The sequence below is a fragment of the Ceratotherium simum genome, chromosome 19 (assembly GCF_057802395.1).
Source record: "Ceratotherium simum simum isolate JZ-2026a chromosome 19, ASM5780239v1, whole genome shotgun sequence".
NCBI classification, from domain to species: domain Eukaryota; kingdom Metazoa; phylum Chordata; class Mammalia; order Perissodactyla; family Rhinocerotidae; genus Ceratotherium; species Ceratotherium simum.
Window position 1 is genome coordinate 4,987,571 of NC_141918.1, and position 20,242 is coordinate 5,007,812.

The window sequence follows — 20,242 nt, forward strand, 5'->3', positions numbered from 1 at the left end:
TTTTACCTTTTTTAGATAGTATATACCATCATCTACACTAGATGTCTCCCTTAGTAGGCGTGGCCTCTGTGGTCACTGAAGTAATGAAGACTGGGAGATGTCATTGTGGTCCTGATGTTGAAGAGGCCTCAGGAGGCAGGCAATGACACCACCAGCCAATATCAAGGTATGTATTTTTTGACTGTGACAAATATGTATCTCAAGAAACCACTTCCCACAGGATAATATTTCCCAGTCTCCTCAAGTCCTGCCCAAACCACCCCCCACCCCTACAACTCTATATTTTACATTGCATGACAGCAGGGGGATTGTTATCAGGAGAAATGAAAGAAGTCAGGAAACTTCATCCTCAGTTTGGAGATGATTGTGTTTGAACATCACCTTCCATCTTCTTCCAAGCTCTTGGCATCTAGTGATGTTAAGCATCTTCCCCAAATCACTAAAGCCAGGCTCTAATGATAACTCAATACCAAGGGGATAGCTCGGATTCTACCCCATGGCTAGGACCAGTACAATGGACATAAATATTAAATAAAGACCACATATTGAGTTGGAGGAAATGAAAAGCTTTCTTAAACAATAAGGAAAGGTAGGTTTTCACTGAGTGGTCCAGTAACAGAGGACTTAACATCACTTAATACTGGATGACATGGAGCTTAAAAAACATTTAAATCTGAAAAACAAAAGAACAAAAGGAAGAAAACAGCAAATATCTCCCTAATCCCAACTGATTATTTTTTCCTTTAAACCTCTTAATATATATTTTGTTATAAGCACAAGAATAAAAATACATCATGACTATTTTTCCATGTTAGTATATATAATTCTCCAGCATGAGTGTAAGTAGTCTAATTCATGGATATCTTGTAATTTATTCAGAAAGTCCCAACTGTTGGACATTTAAAGCTTTCCCAGTTTTTGCTATTATAAGCAGAACCACAATAAGCACACCTATATGTAAGTCCTCCCACATCTTTCACTATTTTATGAATTTCTGAGCTAAGGAATATATGCACATTTTAAGAGTTTCATTACATATTACATATATAATTACATATTATATATTCCATATTGACCTCCCAAAAGTTAGTACACTCATTCCTGTATTGCATTAGAATACTTGCCTCCCCACAACTTTCCCATCATTAACTGTTATCATAATTCTGAATTTTTAGCTAATTTGATAAGTATATAATGGTATTCCCTTATGTTGCCCACTGGTCATAGTTTGCCAACTCCTGCTCTAAGGGATTCAGAAATAGCACTTGCAGAAAAGCAACTACTAGGCCGAGGGGATGCAGGCAACGAAGAACTAAGGACTTTGAAGAAGGCAGAGCTACCACAGGAACACCTAGCCTGTCAGAGGGGAAGAAACTTGCTAGCGGGCGACAGACCCCAACTGGTCTGTACAAATGTCCCAGCCAGGTAAGGAGATAGCTACCTGCGGATATTGCCAGAGCTGCCACTGAAACAGCTGTTAGGTGGGAAGTGGGAGCTGGTCCATGAGAACCACTGAGGAGAGCCCCACTGGACCATCTGCACACTGATCCACTGACTTCCACAATGAATAAAATGGAACGAGTACTGGAACCTGGAAAGGAAGTCACTTCTTGCCACCATCAGCTCAACAGGGTCCCTCTAGCACCCTGTGTTGACAAAGATTCACATCAAGCCACCTGGCGAAGGAGAAATGTTTACAGGGTTCAGCTCCAGTTTCACAAAGCAGGGCACGGAATGGTGGAATGCGGCTGAGAGATAATAAATTTAAAACTGGTATATGGGTATAAGATTTTCTGAGTGATCCAACTTGATTCAATGGTAAAGCTTAAAAAAGGAAAAGGAAAAAACTGAGCATGTCCTTTTAATCTAAATATCAATAATTTTAGCAGGACTTTTGATAGACTATTAGAGTCACTAGTAAATGCACATATTACCAACTGTGGTAAATTGATTGTATGAATGATCCCAATTCTTCACTCCTCCCTTTATCCACATCTTTCCCATATGTCTTTGTAGTTCTGCTCCCTAAAAAGGCAGAATCCATTTCCTTACCACTTAAATCTAGGCTGATCTTGAAACTTGCTTGAGCCAATAGGATGTTAACAGATGTAATGCAAGCAGAAGCTTGACAAAGTATTTCTATGATTCTGCCTGCCTCTTGCCCTCTGCCGTTGCCATGAAAACATGTCCAGGCTAGCCTACAAGAGGACAATAGACATGTGGAGTGAAGCCGAGTTATCTGATAGGTAAGAATGTCTAGATCAACCGGTAGCCTGCCAACTCCCCACCATGAGGGCAAGCCTAGCCAAGAGCAACAGAGTTGCCGAGCTGCCCTGTGTAGCTGACCACAGACATATGAGCAAGCCCTGCAAAGCCCAGCCCAGGCCAGAGAACACCACAGATTTACATACTAAATAAATGCTTATTTTGCAAACCACTGGGCTTTTTCAGTTGCTTGTTATACAGCATTATAGTGACACTAGGTAACCGATATCCTGCCCTTCATGGTTTGTGCACCACACAGGTATACAGATAAGTGATGTTTCACTGTGAAAGTTGAGATCCTTTTCCTATTTTCCTACATTAAAAACATGCAACTTCTGCTTTGAAGTAATGAGCAGGTGTATTGTGAGGCAGGATGGAAGCTTTTCTGGGGAGCTGGCTTTGGAGTTGCTAGGCAGGAGAGGGAGTAAACCGCTGCAGGATCCGTTAAGGCGTGAAAGAAGAGCCCAGCATTTGCAGGCTAGACAAGTGGTTCCCTTCATCCTTAACGCCTCCAGTTTACAACTCCCTAGCACATACATACAGACTCCCCGACTCACCAAGATCAGCAGTTTAGTCCACGACCATCTTCGCAATCTGAAAAGGACCACCTTAACATAAAACCCACGTAAAACAGTGAAACAAAAATGTTTTTCTTCAATCCATTCCGACTAGGCCATTTCAGGGACCCTACCCTCAACAGGGCCTCCTGCCCCAGGTACTCAGGACCCTCATGCTGTGCCCTGGCAGCCTCTCATGGCCTCCTACCCTTCGTCTCTCTCCCACTCCTGGTTTGTCTCCATCCTATCACATATCAAACCTGCACTCAGCTTTGAGCATCACAAAACTCATACCCTTGAAGATTATAGTGACTGATAACTTAAGAACAATTGTCTGGGCCGGCCCCGTGGCTTGGCGGTTAAGTGCGCGCACTGTGCTGCCGGCGGCCCGGGTTCGGATCCCGGGTGCGCACTGACGCACCGCTCCTCTGGCCATGCTGGGGCCGCGTCCCACATACAGCAACTAGAAGGATGTGCAGCTATGACAGACAACTATCTGCTGGGGCTTTGGGGGAAAAATAAATAAAAATAAAAAAAAAATCTTTAAAAAAAAAAAAAAAAAGAACAATTGTCTTTTACCAGGGAGAGGGTGTAAGCGTACAAGATAAGATGGCAGACATCAGTAGTAGAATAGGGAGGAAGACAGGTAGACATCTGGAGGATGAGAAAATCTCCCTGGCATCCTGTGCAAGCAGAGATGGCAGGGCTGGCTTCATGTGCATGAACACCATTCAGCTGCACAGTGCCCAGCACCCAGAAGAACCCCTACTTGGTTTAATGCTCTGTTGTAACTCTTCCAAGGGGGTCTGCATTCTCATTTTGCACCAAGCCCCACAAATTATGTAGCCACGTCCATCCAAAGGTAACAGTTAGGTCTGCTCCTCATCAGATGTGTTCCGTCTTATACAAGAGAACAGGTTTCACGCATGGAAATCATTCTATGTTCAGTCTTCTAAGTGCTACAAACCTAACAAGCTAATGAAGTCTAATCTTCTGGTATTTTAAACCTCAGTTTTTCTGCTTCTCCTAAATCACCCATACACCAGTGCATACACTCTTTAAAAAGAGTTGAACAGAATATTGGTAAAAGTCTTAAAATGACCTCTGAGAGGACTGTTTCATCTCCCCCCAAACAGAAGACATTTACCATCAACACTCCAACACCACGTTAAATGTACAGCTGGGACTGCTGTATAAATCCTTATCTCTCTTGCCTTACTTTCACATTCTGTTCTGTGGCAGAGAAAATGGAGATCTAAAATGAATTTTTCCCTAGAGGTAACATTTTATGTACTATTTATTAAACCTACATTGTGTGCCAGGTATCTAGAAGAATACATAAAAATGGCCTCTTTCTAAACTAGCCTTTTCAATTACCTCTCAGTGTAACATCTTTGTAACTCTTCCAGAGGCTGTAAAGCCCAAGGACTCGAGTTTCCTAGGAGTGTCATTATTGCCGCTAGGCAACAATGAACCTGCTCACAGAGTTTTTCCATAGCCTGTCCTTGTTGTACCAAATTTTATTTCCTTCTCTTATGGAACATTCTCCCACAGTTCATTCATATCCCATCAATATAAGGGAGAAAAACTCAGCCCTTGGACTTTGATTTCCTCTACTTACAGATGGATGAGGCTGACTGCCTAGTTGTTTAATAAAATGGTACACAGGCTCTCATCCTTCTCAAAATATTTCCACCACTAACCTGCTAAAGAGTCTAAAATTCCAACCTTTAGAGTCATTTCTTTGTATCAAGAATTTTCACCAGAATGATTCTGTTACAGTGCAATTGATACTTGGAGGAGGCAATATAAGCTATAAAATATTAAGCAGGAAATAGCTAAATACTAGTATCTCCTCCACTCTTCCCTGAGCTTCTGTTAGATATGCAGAAGAGGTCAATGATGTTAGGGGTATATCTTCTTGCTACAAGTTGGAGGATCACATACTCAATGTATACAACAAATAGGAAGTGACTATTTCCACCAGGAGGGACTTAAACAATCTTCCCATTGATGCAGCCTCTGCAGGACCTAATTGTAGTAGACAGTGTAGATCATGGTAGAACATAGAAAATGCAGCCACTAGTGAGAGAAGAAAAAATCAAGACAAAGAGAAGTTGGGCTATAGAGAAAACTGAAGTGCCAAGTAAGCCATAAAATCTATTTCTACATTAACAGGGAATTGAGCCTCCTGAAGTTCTCAGACCACATCAAAAAGAAGGAAAGCTGGGGCCAGTACAGTGGCATAGTGGTTAAGTTCGCACGCTCTGCTTCAGGGGCCCAGGGTTTCCAGGCCCGGATCCTGGGCACGGACCTATGCACTGCTCATTAAGCCATGCTGTGGTAGCGTCCCACACACAAAAAAATAGAGGAAGATAGGCACAGATGTTAGCTCAGGGCCAATCTCCCTTACCAAAAAAATAAAAGAAACAAAGCGTTTTTTTAGCATGAACTTTGATCACAACAGAATCATAGTCTGAGGGCTGACTGCAAATAGTAAGGAATCGAAAATGAGAAAACAAAAACCCAGGGCAAGCCTCTCAGAGCAAAGTATTATGGAGCACACAGAGGATATCAGAATAACTGAGACAACGCAAGGAAATGTGAACAACAGACCAGAACAGAGATTGTTCCTTGGGTCACATTTATCTACTGTGAACTGAAAGATAATATCATAACTGAATAATGTTTGTATTTTTTAAATTAATGCACGTCAAAATGAGCTTAAATTAATACTTAGCACTCATTCTAGAGACTGAGTGTAGTCGCTACACAAACTTTGGTTGTCTTCATACAGTTCTTAGTTTATAAATCCCAACGAATTTTTAGTATTAAAATACCAGTGTAAAGACAGACCTGTTTACCATTGGAAGTCATTCCGAAAGAGAACAGGAAACAGAAATGCAAACTCTATCTCCAACTACAGTACGAGGAAGGGCTGCCAAGTTCAGCAAAAGGTAAGTGGGAATGTAAGAGCCTTTCAAGAAAGGACTTCCATGTCTGCAAATCACCAAGTTGAAAAATCTTAGTAGTTCAAAGGTAGTGGCACAGAGAAGAGCAGGAGAGAGGGGGATGACTGAGGAATCACAAGCTTATACAAAGCAGTCTCCTGATGAGGCAGCGTGGAAAAACCACACTCTGTATCGTGAGCATATCTGAAGTTACTTGGATCTCTTGGCTGAAGTGAAATAAAGGTTAATAGAAGGCATGCACACTCAAGCCTGCTTTATAAGGAAATTAAGTAGAACTTCCTGGTGTGGGGGAAATTCATCTAAAGATGTGTAATTAGAGGCAGTACAAGATTTATATGAATATATTAGAAAAATATGAAGATGAAAAATATTCCTATTTATGTTGTCATGGAATAGATGAAAAATGTAACAAAATAGAAATCATGTAAAACAAATGCTTCTATAAAGTAGGACCTCAAAACAGAATTATGTAAGACCAAAGATACAGTGAAACAACAAAATTAAGATAATTTTACAAATGCACAAAAGAAATGAGAAAGAAAAATAAAGCCATTCCGGAAATTAAGACAAAAATCATGAAAAAACTTCAGGCACATGGAAAGCAGGATTGAAAGAATAATAAAAAAAAAAAAAAAGTAAAAATGGTGAAAGATCGAAGTGAAAATGATAGCTATGGAAGGTAAAGGAAATCCAATATACATATAACTGATATTCCTGAGAGAATGGAAATAAAGGTAATGGAAAAATATTAAAAGTGTCATTAAAAAAAAGTTTACAGAAATAAAATAAGACTTGAATCTACAAATGAAAAGCTCATCATTTCTCTGGAAAAACTAACACAGAATGATTGACATCAAGACATATTTTAGTAAATATATAGTCAGAGTCCCCCAAGAGACAGAATCCATGCAGTAATTTGATCAAGGAAAGTTCAATATAGGGAATTATTAACTATAACATGGAAGTGAGGTAATGAGGAATTGGCTAGTAAGAACTAAAGAGAACTCTAAAGAATGTAGCAACAGCAGATATAAGGAGCAGCCACTACCCCAGGGCTGAGACAAGAAGAGGCAGCTTCCCTACCTTGCACCAGAGCTAAAATCCAGACCTTGTTGGAAAAGACATAACATGACTGGCTCACTAGATGTTGAAGTCACTGAGAGGTAATGCTAGCAGAACTGGCTGAAAATCCACCCTCTGGGAAAAACTATCCACAGAAAGGTGCTGTGCCTTGGAACTCACTACAAAGCTTCCCGAGAGTGTGCCAGGAGAAGCCGTTTAAGGGGCAGTGTCTTGGTGGCATTATATCACCCAAAGAGTATCAGGAAGTTACTGGCTGCTGCTGACCAACATGTATTGACAGGGGCCAAGTACTGAAGAAGTGGTGCATTGTAGGAACCCGGCACTGGAGAAGCCACAGACTATGGGAGCAGGGCAATGGAGAAACCATCCACACCGATGAAGCCAGATGCCGGAGAAGCTGCGTGCTGGAGAACCCAGGCACTGGAGACACTACCCGTGCTGCAGGAGCCTGGCACAGGAGAGGCACTGCAGAAGCTGCTAGTGCTGAGGAGCTGGTTGGAGAAGCTGCCTGCGGTAGAACTCCGCTGCTGGAGAAGCTGTCCATGCTGCAAGAGCCAGGGGGAGAGAAGCCACCCACGCTGTAGGAGCGAGGTGCTGGAGAACCCAACCGCCCTGCAGAAGCCTGGTGATAGGAGCACACTTTCTTCTTCTGTGCCCTACTGCATCCCCTACAGACAAAGCTCAACATCATGCCATCCAGCAAAAGAGAAATAGTTACAGTTCTCAAGGCCCCATCCCTGGGGCCGATGGGGTATCTGTAGATACTTTAGCATGGGCTGCATTGTTTTCATGAACAATGTGTCTTTTCCACATTTGGAATAAAATCACCAAGATAAAAAATTATTTTTTCACATATTCTGTGGAGTTTTCTTTCTTCAGAGGTAGTGGGAAATGGAGAATAGAGTAGTAAAGGATGTCTTTGTTTAATTAAACTGATAATGAAGTTTCCTGCCTAACTGTGAGACTATCTTCCAAATAGCTGGCTGAGAGATAAAAATGATGCTTTTATAGCTGGATTTCTCCGTGTTACTGGCCTACACGGTGGTCTCTGTAAAATCCCCTTTCATTTACTTAGCTTGTCCCTAAGGGCACTTAGCAGAGTTGACTCCCACCAAGGAGAAGCCACAACCCAGGGAGATGATTCTTGTTGGCTGCGTGGGGCTGGGGACAGATCCACACTACTGCCCTGTCTGCAGCTCACATTCTCTTCTCTCGTCTCCATTTTCTCCTTGAGTGTTGGCACCTGGCGTATTCAGAACCTTCATAGAAACAAAAATAAAACACTAAATTTAAGACAAAAAAATCTAGAGTCAGTGATTTTATTAATTCCTTAACCAAGGGATTAAGAAGCTAACAGAGTCTGACAACACTTCTTTCAAATAAAGAAATTTAAAAATTTTAAATTTTAATATACAGACATAGCTGGGTTACCCACCCAGGTTTGAACACCATTGCACATAAATTAATTAATAGAGCTTAGATATTGATAAAAGCCTTACCCAGAAGATAGTGTTAAATTTTTGGATTCTGAGCTTTATAAGAAGTTTTGGGGAATAATGTAGAAAGGCATTTTCTATGGTTACAGGAAAAGAACAGGAAAGTTACAAGGTATAGCACAGATTTAAATCTGAAAACAAGTTTCCTTTCCTAAAACTGGGTCTGGGTTTATCTTCAGTAGAATGTTTTAAAGACTATTCTCTGCCTTCAGTTTTATCACAGGAGATTCTAATTGCTGTACCGCTTAAAATGAAGCACTTGAGCAAATAAGCATTATATCAGAAAAAGATTTTTCACTAAGCATGCTAATTAGAGGCTTATTGTCCCTAGCTTTAGTCAGAACCTATTAGCCAGCACTACAACAAAGAAATATCTATATGGCTAATGGAATCAAAGTGCAAACAAAGAACGGAATAGAGAATTCTGGTTTTTATATTACGGGGCTTATAATGCTGTGCACCCGCCTCTTTGTCCCCCAGATAGCTGGGGACCACCCGAAACACCCCAAAGAGACTTCAGACTAATTCTGAGTCCTGTCATCTTGTCTAGTACTACTCTTACTTCTTTTTTTTTGTGAGGAACATCAGCCCTGAGATAACATCTATTGCCAATCCTCCTCCTTTTTTTCCCTTTTTCTCCCCAAAGCCCTAGTAGATAGTTGTACTTCATAGTTGCACATCCTTCTAGTTGCTGTATGCGGGACGCCGCCTCAGCAGGGCTGGACAAGTGGTGAGTCGGTGCGTGCCCGGGATCCGAACCTAGGCCCCAGTAGCATAGCGCGAGCGCTTAACCACTGCGCCATGGGGCCGGCCCCTCTACTCTTACTTCTAATAGCTATTTGGACTGTTGAGACATTGATATAACACACGATTTAATTAATCTTTTTTAATTTTTTTTTTTTGTTTATTGCAGTAACATTGGTTTATAACATTGTAAAAATTTCAGGCGCACATCATTATACGCCCACCTCTGCATAGACCACATCATGTTCACCACCCAGACACCAACCACAACCCATCACCACACACATGTGCCGAACTATCCCCCTCGCCCTCCCCCCTCTCTCCTCCCCCCCGGCAACCACCAATCCAATCTCTGTTTCTATGTATTTGTTTATTGTTGTTATTAGCTACTGCTTAATGAAGGAAATCATACGGTATTTGACTTTCTCCCTCTGACTTATTTCACTTTGCATAATACCCTCAATGTCCATCCATGTTGTCACAAATGGCTGGATTTCATGGTTTCTTATGGCTGAGTAGTATTCCATTGTGTATATATACCACAGCTTCTTTATCCATTCGTCCCTTGATGGGCACTTAGGTTGTTTCCAAGTCTTGGCTATTGTGAATAACGCTGCAGTGAACACAGGGGGCATGTATCTTTACGTATTGGTGTTTTCAAGTTCTTTGGATAAATACCCAGCAGTGGAATAGCTGGATCATATGGTAGTTCTATCCTTGATTTTTTGAGGAATCTCCATACTGTTTTCCATAGTGGCTGCACCAGTTTGCACTCCCACCAGCAGTGTATGAGAGTTACTTTCTCTCCACATCCTCTCCAACACATGTTGTTTCCTGTCTTGTTAATTATAGCCATTGTGACGGGCGGGAGGTGATATCTCATTGTGGTTTTGATTTGCATTTCCCTGATAGTTAATGATTTTGAACATCTTTTCATGTGTCTGTTGGCCATCTGTATATCTTCTTTGGAGAAATGTCTGTTCAGGTCTTTTGCCCATTTTTTAATTGGGTTGGTAGTTTTTTTGTTGTTGAGATGCATGAGTTCTGTATATATTTTGGAGATTAACCCCTTATCAGATGTATGGTTTGCAAATATCTTCTCCCAATTGTTAGGTTGTCTTCTCATTTTGTTGATGGTTTCCTTTGCTGTGCAAAAGCTTTTTAGTTTGATGTAGTCCCATTTGTTTATTTTTTCTATTGTTTCTCTTGCCAGGTCAGACATGGTGCTTGAAAATATGTTGCTAAAACCAATGTCGAAGAGTGTACTTCCTATGTTTTCTTCTAGAAGTTTCATAGTTTCAGGTCTTACATTCAAGTCTTTAATCCATTTGGAGTTAATTTTTGTGTATGGTGTAAGGTGATGGTCTACTTTCAGTTTTTTGTATGTGGCTATCCAGTTTTCCCAACACCATTTGTTGAAGAGACTTTCTTTTCTCCATTGTATGTTCTTGGCTCCTTTGTCGAAGATCAGCTGCCCATAGATGTGTGGGTTTATTTCTGGGCTTTCGATTCTATTCCATTGATCTGTGTGTCTGTTTTTGTGCCAGTACCATACTGTTTTGGTTACTATAGCTTTGTAGTATATTTTGAAATCAGGGCATGTGATACTTCCAGCTTTGTTCTTTTTTCTCAGGATTCCTTTAGCTATTCAGGGTCTTTTGTTGTTCCATATAAATTTTAGGATTCTCTGCTCTATTTCTGTGAAAAATGTTGTTGGAACTTTGATAGGGATTGCATTGAATCGATAGATTGCTTTAGGAAGTATGGACATCTTAACTATGTTAATTCTTCCAATCCAAGAGCACGGAATATCTTTCCATTTCTTTGTGTCTTCTTCAATTTCTTTCAGCAATGTTTTATAGTTTTCGGTGTACAGATCTTTCACCTCTTTGGTTAAGTTTATTCCTAGGTATTTTATTCTTTTTGTTGCAGTTGTAAATGGGATTGTATTCTTAATTTCTCTTTCTGCTACTTCGTTGTTAGTGTATAGAAATGCAACTGATTTTTGCATGCTGATTTTGTATCCTGCAACTTTACCGTATTCATTTATTACTTCCAAAAGTTTTTTGGTGGATTCTTTAGGGTTTTCTATATATAAAATCATGTCATCTGCAAATAGTGAGAGTTTCACTTCTTCCTTTCCAATTTGGATCCTTTTTATTTCTTTTTCTTGCCTGATTGCTCTGGCTAGGACTTCCAGTACTATGTTAAATAGGAGTGGCGACAGTGGGCATCCTTGTCTAGTTCCTGTTCTTAGAGGGATAGGTTTCAGTTTTTCACCATTGAGGATGATATTAGCTGTGAGTTTCTCATATATGGCCTTTATTATGCTGAGGTACTTTCCTTCTATACCCATTTTATTCAGAGTTTTTATCATAAATGGATGCTGTATCTTGTCAAATGCTTTCTCTGCATCTATTGAGATGATCATGTGATTTTTATTCTTCATTTTATTAATGTGGTGTATTATGTTGATTGATTTGTGAATGTTGAACCATCCCTGCATACCTGGAATAAATCCTGCTTGATCATGGTGTATTATATTTTTAACGTATTGTTGTATGCGATTTGCTAGTATTTTGTTGAGGATTTTTGCATCAATGTTCATCAGTGATATTGGCCTGTAGTTTCCTTTTTTTGTGTTGTCCTTGTCTGGTTTTGGTATCAGGGTAATGTCGGCTTTGTAGAATGAGTTAGGGGAGCTTCCCCCACTCCTCAATTTTTTGGAAGAGTTTGAGCAGGGTAGGTATTAAATCTTCTTTGAATGTTTGGTAGAATTCACCAGGGAAGCCGTCTGGTCCTGGACTTTTATTTTGGGGGAGGTTTTTGATTACTGTTTTGATCTCGTTACTGGTGATTGGTCTATTCAGATTCTCTATTTCTTCTTGATCCAGTTTTGGGAGGTTGTATGATTCTAAGAATTTATCCATTTCTTCCAGATTGTCGAATTGGTTGGCATATAGCTTTTCATAGTATTCTCTTATAATCTTTTGTATTTCTGAGGTGTCTGTTGTAATTTCTCCTCTTTCGTTTCTGATTTTACTTATTTGTGCCTTCCCTCTTTTTTTCTTGGTGAGTCTAGCTAAAGGTTTGTCAATTTTGTTTATCTTTTCAAAGAATCAGCTCTTGGTTTTATTAATTTTTTCTATTTTTTTTTTTTTGGCTCTATTTCATTTATTTCTGCTCTGATTTTTATTATTTCCCTTTAGAAGAAGGGCTTTCTGATTTTGAGCTTTGTTTGTTCTTCTTTTTCCAGTATCTTTAGGTGCATTGTTAGATTGTTTATTTGAGATTTTTCTTGTTTGCTGAGATAGGCCTGTATTGCTATAAACTTCCCTCTTAGAATTGCTTTTGCTGTATCCCATAAATTCTGGCATGTCGTGTTTTCATTTTCATTTGTCTCCAGGTATTTTTTGATTTCTTCTTTGATTTCTTCATTGACCCAGTCGTTGTTCAGTAGCATTTTGTTTAATCTCCACGTATTTGTTGCTTTTCTGATTTTCTTCCTATAGTGGATTTCTAGTTTCATACCATTGTGGTCAGAAAAGATGCCTGGTATTATTTCAATCTTCTTAAATTTATGGAGACTTGTTTTGTGGCCTAATATGTGATCAATCCTGGAGAATGTTTCATGTGCATTTGAAAAGAACGTGTATTCTTTGGTTTTTGGATGGAATGCTCTGTATGTATCTACTAGGTCCATCTGTTCTAGTGTGTCATTTAAGGCCAGTGTTTCCTCATTGATCTTTTGTTTGGATGATCTATCCATTGATGTAAGTAGAGTGTTCAAGTCCCCTACTATTATTGTGTTACTATCGATTTCTATTTTTATGTCTGTTAATAATTGCTTTATATATTTAGGTGCACCTACATTGGGTGTGTAGATATTTACAAGTGTTATATCCTCTTGTTGGATTGTTCCCTTGATCATTATGTAATGTCCTTCTTTGTCTCTTTCTACAGTTTTTGTTTAAAGTCTATTTTGTCTGATATGAGTACTGCTACCCCAGCTTTCTTTTCATTGCCATTTGCCTGGAGTATCTTTTTCCATCCCTTCACTTTCAGTTTGTGAGTGTCTTTAGGTCTGAAGTGTGTCTCTTGTATGCAGCATATATATGGGTCTTGTTTTTTTATCCAGTCAGCCACCCTATGCCTTTTAATTGGAACATTTAGTCCATTGACTTTTAAAGTAGCTATTGATAAGTATGTACTTATTGCCATTTTTTAACTTTTTTTTTTCTCAGTGTTTTAGTAGTCCTTCTCGGTTCCTTTCTCCTTCTATACAGGATTGATGGTCTCTTTAGTTTGACCTCTGTCTGAAAGCTCTACTCTTTAACTCCCCTCCTCCCTCATTTTATGTTTTTGATATCATATCTAACCTCTTTTTTGTGCATTTGTATCCATTACCCTCTTATCACGGAAATAGATAATTTTTCCTATTTGTGGTCTTCTTTTCCCGTTAAATCAGTCCCTTTAACATTTCTTGTAGCACTGGTTTCTTGGTGACAAACTCCTTTAATTTTTGCTTGTCTGGTAAGTTTTTGATCTCTCCTTCCATTTTGAATGATAAGCTCGCTGGGTAGAGTACTCTTGGCTGTAAGTTTTTTCCTTTTAGCACTTTAAATATATCGTGCCACTCTCTTCTAGCCTGTAAGGTTTCTGCTGAGAAGTCAGCTGATAGCCTTATGGGGTTTCTTTTGTATGTAACTTGTCTTTCTCTTGCGGCTTTTAGGATTCTCTCTTTATCTTTAATTCTGCACATTTTGATTATGATGTGTCTTGGTGTGGGCCTCTTGGGGTTTATCTTGTTTGGGGCTCTCTGTGCTTCCTGTACCTGGATGTCTGTTTCCTTCCTTAGGTTAGAGAAGTTTTCATCTATTATTTCTTGAAATAGATTCTCTGCCCCTTTGTCTCGCTCTTCTCCTTCCGAGACACCTATAACACGGACATTAGTGCACTTGATGTTGTCCCAGAGGTCCCTTAGACTGTCCTCACTATTTTTAATTCTTTTCTCTTTTACCTGTTCAGCTTGGGTAATTTCTTCTATTCTTTCATCCAGCTCGCAGATCCATTCTTCTGTATCCTCTACTCTGCTTTTGAGTCCCTCTAGTGAATTTTTCATTTCCAGTATTGTATTCTTCATTTCTGATTGGTTCTTTTTTATATCTTCCATTTCTTTGTTGACATTCTCACTGAGTTCATCTATTCTTCTCCCCACATCAGTGAGCATCCTTAACACTCTTTGTTTGAACTCTCTGTTGGGTAGGTTGCTCATTTCTGTTTCACTTAGTTCCTTTTCTGGGGTTTTGTCCTGTTCCCTAATTTGGAATGTATTCCTTTGCCTCCTCATTTTGCCTCTTTCCCTGTGCTTGTGTCTACGTATTAGGTAGGTGTCTTGACATGAGTACAGCCATGTTTGGCCGCTCCATTGACCTATAGCCACCAGCACACAAAGAAATACAAAGCTGCTTTCTGTGTGGTGGGAACTGGCCTTTCTCCCACAGAGAGAGTTGCAAGTTGTAACATTTCAAGGTTCTTGGAGCGTCGTAGCATGGGATGGACTGGCCATCTGTGCCAGGCTAAGACGATAACCAAAGAGAATAATGCACGTACACAACTACTGGGCTGGGATGTTAGCCAAGAGGGCTCAGTGCACGTACGCCACTGATAACCATTTTGTGCATGGGAACACTAGATGCTTGCTCTGTAAACTCTGTAACTGCTTATATAAACTGCTGGAGACTGAGACCCAATGAGAGTTCCACCTGTGGAAGGGACACCTTGCCCAGGACGTGTGATCCTTGCCCAGCCACGTCGATTGACAGGGCTCTCCCGGCAGTGGGGCGTGGATGTTGTGAGTAACTGATTTGATGTGAAGTAATTGATTTGATATGAAGTAATTGATTTGATATGAAGTAATTGATTTGATGTGTTCTCTTTTCAGTCAACCTGGTGTTTCTCTTTCCGGTTGATTTCTGTCATTTCTCTTCAGCCGATGTGGATGTTTTCCCTTTCCAGTCGGGCTGATGTTTTTTCCCTCTTAATATTTGACCTATTCGGATCTGTTTGCAGACTGTCGCCTTTACTATCCTCTATATAATAAAATATACCTTCAGTCCATTTGTTGGGAGTGGAAAGTGTCTTTTACATCTCCAATCGAATCCCCGAACCTCTCATAACATAATTGGTGCTGTGAGCAGGATTCGATTAAGGAGATGCCTTTCCTATTCAAACGAAAGGTAACTGAAGCCAAGGTGGAAGAAATTCCAGGATGGGAGGACCCTCCCTTTTGCACTCTGGCTGGGGAGTGGGCTTGTAGGTGAGGGTTATGTGAAGCTTGGGATGCTCGTCTGCGACGATTTGAACCGTTGGATGTGACCAAAGCTTTGCAGACGGTGGAAAGGAAAAAGAAAGATGATGTTTGTTTTTTGGCACGGCGAGGTTGGTGTTTGTTGACTGCTTATCGTCAAGCTATAGAAGATAGGGATAAGATACAGAAAGAGAAGGCACTCTTGGAAAAAGAAAATTCAGATTTGCAGTCTCACTTGGCTATGATTCAATGTCAATATCATGCATGGGAGATCAGGCTCGTAACTACCAAGCTATAGCAGAAAAGGCTGCTGTAAGAGTTGCCAATTATCAATATAGAAAGAGGAGAGGAAAGGTAAGTGAACGAAAAGTTCATATGGCCATAGCATCGGCTGGTCCTAAGTGGGACCCAGACACATGGGATGGTGATATCTGGGATGATGATTCTGAAACTGATTATGAGGGAGAGGAAAAACCACTCAAATGCACAGAGGCACGTCCTCTTCGCCGTCGGCGGATGGAAATGGATGGTAATCATTCTGTAAGGAAAGATGTGATTGAGGATTTTAACCAACAAGAAATTTCTGATATTTTAGCCCAGGCTACACAAAAGCCTGGGGAAGCCATTATAACCTGGCTTGTTCGCCTATATGATATGGGCGCTACAGGAATTAATCTGGAAGCAGGAGATGCTTTTAAATTTGTAATTTTGTCCAATGATCCAGTAATACGGGGAGCTTTCAGAGATTGGAGCATGAAGGCTCACCTCCCAAATGATCGTGGACAAGACACTGATGGTACAACTTTATTGGCTCTTGCAGTAAAAGGAGCTCAAGATAAATACCCCACGGATGATATGTGGCCGGACACTAATAGACCGTGGTATACTATAAAAGATTGTGTCCAAAAGATGAGAGAAGAAACCATGAAACGGGCTGTGTTTCTGGGGTGTGGTGAAGCTTTAAATGAAATGACTTTAAGTGTCCACGTGCGAAACAAGTTGATAGAAACTGCACCTCCGGCATACAAACAAATAATTACAACCCTTCTCATGAATGAAACTGAAAACCCTATATCAACACTTGCAGATAAGATTATGCAGCTAGCAGACTTGGGAGACTGGCAGACAACTGAAAACTCTCCAGGAAGGGAAAAAAGAGAAACATTCTTTAAAAAGGATAAAATGACTCGAGGTGATATGTTTTTGGCCCTGCTCCAGGCAGGAGTACCCAAAGAACAGATTGATGGAGTTGACACTAAAGAATTATGGAAACTATATAAAGAAAAATGGCTGAATGTAAAACAAGTAAATAGAAGGGACAGTATACAGAATGCTTCCAACCCAGTGCCTACTGCACCTAGTGCACCGCCTCCTCCCTCGGATCCTCTTTTTGCTGACTTACGTGATTGAGGGGAAGGCCAAACCTCTGTATCGATTAGTGCCACTATAAGAAAAGATATTAGACCACATGTACCAATTAAAATATTTTGGAAGAATGGATCTACAACTAGTGTGCAGGCACTTATAGATACAGGGGCAGAGGCCACCCTTATCTATGGGAATCCAACTAAGTTTCAAGGTACGTCAATTCTGATAACTGGATTGGGAGGAAAAGAAATCCAGGCAGTTACCACTAATCTTTCTATGCAAATTGGGCAACTACCCCGGCGCACATATCTAGTTATGATTGTGCCAATACCAGAATATATAATTGGGATTGATATTCTAAAAGGATTGACATTGTATGATTTCCTTCATTAAGTAGTAGATAGTGACAACAATGGATGGATACATAGGGACAGAGATTGGATTGGTGGTTGCCAGAGGGGAGGGGGGAGGGAGGAGGGTGAAAGGGATAATTCAGTGCATGTGTGTGGTGATGGGTTGTAATTAGTATTTTGGTGGTGAACATGATGTGGTCCATGCAGAAATAGAAGTACAATGATGTACACCTGAAATTTTTACAATGTTATAAACCAATGTTACTGCAATAAACAAAAAATTAAAAAAATAAATAAATAAAAATAAATAAATAAAAAATAATAAAAATTAGTGCCTAGAAAAAAAATAAATAAATAAAATAAAATAAAATATTTACCTAAAAAAAATAAATAAATAAAAAAAATAAAAGGATTGACATTAAATTTGGCTGATGGACAATACCAATTTGCTATTAGAGCTTTGTCTTTTCATACTAATGCTGTAATTGTGGGATGTTTGCATCATGAAGTAGAAATTCCACCTGCCACGCAAGTGGTCAATCAAAGACAATATCGCATCCCTGGAGGACAACAAGAAATATCTGAGACCATAGAAGATTATTTGGCTGTAAAAGTCCTTCACAGAGTAACTACAGCCTGGAATAATCCTATCTGGCCTGTTAAAAAAGGTGATGGGACATGGAGAATGACTGTAGATTACAGAGAGCTAAACAAAGTGACTCCGGCTATTCAAGCTGCCGTCCCTGATTTGATTACTCTTATAGAAAAAGTGCAATGTTATCCAGGCACTTGGTATGCAGTCATAGACTTGGCTAATGTCTTTTTCACCATACCTATACCTAAAAGTGTCCAAAAATAGTTTGCTTTCACGTGGCTGGGACAACGATATACCTTTACTAGACTTCCTCAGGGATATGTGCATAGTCCCACTATCTGCCATCGACAGGTTGCTGAAACCTTGGCAAAGGTACCTGCTTCTGATGATGTCCAAATAGTACATTATATAGATGATATTATGATCCAAGGAAATGAAGAAGAAAGAGTATAACAACAGTTAGAAAAAGTAATGGACACACTTGAAGAGGATGGATGGAAAACTAATCCAGCTAAAATTCAGGGCCCGAGTTCAAGTGTTAAATTTTTGGGAATACTTTGGAATAATGGAAAACAAGAAATTTTACCTAAAGTTAGACAAAAGATATTAGATTTTGCAGCACCCCATAACAAAAAGGAAGCACAAAAATTTATTGGATTATTTGGATTTTGGAGGGCACATATTTCACATTTAAGTCAGCTCCTTGCACCTTTATATAAAGTTACCAGGAAAAAATATGAATTTGAATGGGGAATGGAACAAAAAGAAGCTTTTGAAGCAGCCAAGCATGCTATTCAGACTGCTTTAGATCTATGGCCAATTAAACCGGGACCCATTGAGTTACAGGTAGATGTCATTGATCAATATGCCAGCTGGAGTCTATGGCAAAAACAAGGTGCCCAACATTATCCTCTGGGATTTTGGAGTCGCAAGCTTCCCTGTTCCAGTGAAAGATATAGTCCTTTTGAAAAACATTTGTTAGCCTGCTATTGGGCTCTAATAGACTCAGAAAGCCTTACCCTGGGACATGAGCTAATTATGCGACCCCAAATACCCATCATGCAATGGATTCATAGCACACCTGTTACTCATAAAATTGGACATGCACAAGAATTTAATATCATCAAATGGAAATGGTATATTCAAGACCGGGCCAAACCTGGCCCAAAGGGGTTGTCTCTATTGCATGAACAAGTGTCTCAATATAGCAGTGAGCCAACTGTGTCACCTAAGACTGATATAACAGAATCTCCTGTTAAACGCGGTGTCTCATATGATCAATTGACTGAAGAACAACAAAAACATACCTGGTTTACAGATGGTTCTGCCAAAGTGATATCAGGCTCACGGAAATGGAAAGCAGTTGCCTATAACCCATCCACCCAACAAACAATTGTCACCACCGGAAATAAGATGAGTAGCCAATATGCTGAACTTTATGTGGTGTATCAGGCACTTCAACAAGAACAGGGGCAACAATGTTATATATATACTGATTCATGGGCAGTGGCACAAGGTTTGGCAACATGGATGCCACAATGGAAAAAACATGATTGGAAAATTAATGATAAAGAAATATGGGGAAAGAAATTATGGGAAGACATATGGTTATGGTGTCAAAACACGATTGTTACTGTATTTCATGTTGATGCTCACAGTTCTTTAATTTCTGCAGAACGAAAGCATAATTCTCATGCTGATCAGCTGGTGCAGATTCGTGCAACGCACAACCCAGGCTTAGCACAATGGGTCCCCGAAAAGAGTGGACACTTGGGAGAACAAGCTTCATACAGGTGGGCACAACAAAGGGGAATCCTTGTCACCCATGATGATATTGCCACTGCAGTACAACAATGTCAGTTATGCCAACAGTTAAATAAACGGGGAGTTCCACACCCCTACCAAGGTCATATCCAAAAGGGATTATTTCCCGCCCATACCTGGCAAATAGATTTCATTGGACCATTGCCAAATTCTTGTGGCTATACTTATGCCTGCTCTGCTGTTGATACATATTCTGGTTATTTATTGGCTATATCAGCTAAAGTGGCCACCCAACAGAGTGCCATAAAATTATTAGATACAATTAAGTTATATTATGGAACACCAAAGCAAATTCAGAGTGACAACGGTTCCCACTTTACAGGTAAGTTGATTCAAACCTATACCAAGGAAAATTATATAGAATGGATTTATCATATACCTTATTACCCCCAAGCTGCAGGCCTCATAGAATGAATGAATGGATTGCTTAAACAACAATTGAGGAAACTCGGTCATGGCTAATTAAAGGGGGGGCACAACCATCTAAGTACTGCTCTAAATATGTTAAATAACAGGCCACTAGGCCCTAATGAGACTCCTCTGTCAAGGTTATTACCAGCAAAGATTACGGAAGTGGCAGCCGCCACCCATGAGTTTATGACCTTAACCTATTGGCCCCTGACTCAGTCTGCTAAACCGCCTTTTCGTGCCACGGCCGAAGCGGCTGGATTGGAT

General features: G+C 40.0%; 1 long non-coding RNA gene across 1 annotated transcript in view; it reads left to right on the plus strand.

The window, feature by feature from the left end:
• The window catches only part of LOC147914490 (uncharacterized), a 68,713-nt gene extending 48,977 nt beyond the window's left edge, over positions 1-19,736 (plus strand). Inside the window, exons 2-3 of the long non-coding RNA XR_015555213.1 lie at positions 16-166; positions 19,419-19,736. This is a non-coding gene — a long non-coding RNA (uncharacterized LOC147914490). The remainder of the gene's footprint in view (positions 1-15; positions 167-19,418) is intronic.
• Positions 19,737-20,242: the final 506 nt, after the last annotated feature.